Source organism: Octopus bimaculoides, chromosome 7 (assembly GCF_001194135.2).
Source record: "Octopus bimaculoides isolate UCB-OBI-ISO-001 chromosome 7, ASM119413v2, whole genome shotgun sequence".
NCBI classification, from domain to species: Eukaryota; Metazoa; Mollusca; class Cephalopoda; order Octopoda; family Octopodidae; genus Octopus; species Octopus bimaculoides.
In genome coordinates this window covers 96,015,582-96,016,984 of record NC_068987.1, presented here as the reverse complement: position 1 = coordinate 96,016,984, position 1,403 = coordinate 96,015,582, and the positions used below count along the sequence as shown (strand labels likewise).

The 1,403-nt window shown below is 38.9% G+C and overlaps 1 protein-coding gene across 1 annotated transcript in view; it reads right to left on the bottom strand.

The window, feature by feature from the left end:
- The window catches only part of LOC106868843 (S1 RNA-binding domain-containing protein 1), a 261,625-nt gene that overhangs the window by 199,031 nt on the left and 61,191 nt on the right, over nucleotides 1-1,403 (bottom strand). The window lies entirely within an intron of this gene.

Here is a 1,403-nt window from a genome sequence, read left to right as displayed (position 1 = left end):
ATCTGCTCAAAAGGTCCCTGAATAAGGTTTGCTTAAGGATGTTGAACGAAACACCCATGTTTCCAGAGGTAAATTATTCAAACCCCAAAGAATTCCTCTCAACACATGACTATGATGCTCCCCCACTACTTCTGCTCATGATCAGAGATGCACATATCGTCAGCCACCAAGGGACATGCTCAATTGGTTAAGGTCAAACAACTGACAAGAAAATCTGTGGTATTGAGCAGAATATTTGCTGTAGCCCATCTTTTATGCCAAGACAAAACAATGTACACGATAACACTTCCAATCAGTTAAGATGAGAAGCCATGAAAGCCACTGTCTGGTACTGCATCAGGGCATGGTACTGCATCAGGGCATTGGTACTGCATCAGGGCATTTATGGTTATTATTATTATTATTATTATTATTATTATTATTATTATTATTATTATTATTATCATTGCCTTTGCACAGCTTATAATGCTGGAGATGTACTACGGTGTCAGCTGTTCACTATCAGTGAACTAAGGTAACACCCCTTATTTTTCGAGCACCTTCCGGAGTATTCGAGCGGTTCCAAGCAGTGCTGTTCTCTGCAAGTGCTCCACCCTTATTGCAGTCCCTATTTGTTCCATGTACTTCTCAAGATTTTTACTACTATCACCGTTTTCATCGATCACAACTGCTTAACCTCCCAAGCTAACCTGTCGTATCTATCGACTTTTCTTTCTTCTTTATCGCATACTTTGTTGTCAGCTGGGCATACTATATCTATGATCCAGCATAGTTTGTTTTCTTTCTCAATTAACACTATGTCTGGCTTCCTATTCTCTATCTCATGGTCGCACTGAATCATAAAATCCCACAGGATCTTTGCATTATCATTTTCGATGATGCTTTCGGGTTTGTGGTTGTACCAATTTTTTGCTCTTTCAAGTCCATACTTGTTGCAACGTATCCAATGGACAAGCCTTGCTATATTGTCGTGGCGTCTCTTATATTCCTTCTAGGCTAGTGGCGTACATTGACTGGTAATATGCCATACGGTTTCACCATTTTGTCCACAAATTCTGCACTTATCACTTTCTGATGTGTTGTCTATTCTGTATTTTATGTAATTTGTTCTTAGTGCTTGCTCTTAGGCAGCACAGATTAGAGCCTCCGTTTCCGGTTTTAAATCAGTTTTAGTTATCCACAGCCATCTTTTTTCTCTGTCTGTCTTATCTTCAACATCCCTATGAAATTATCCATGCATTCTTTTCTTTACCCACCTATTTTCAGTTTCATTCGTTTTCAGTTGCTTGTACAGTGCTTTATCTTTGCAATCTTTCATCCTACACAAGCCTGACCTTCTTACTTCTAATAATAACGATTCTGTGGCATTTTTTACATACCATGTTCTAATGCTGTGTTCGCAT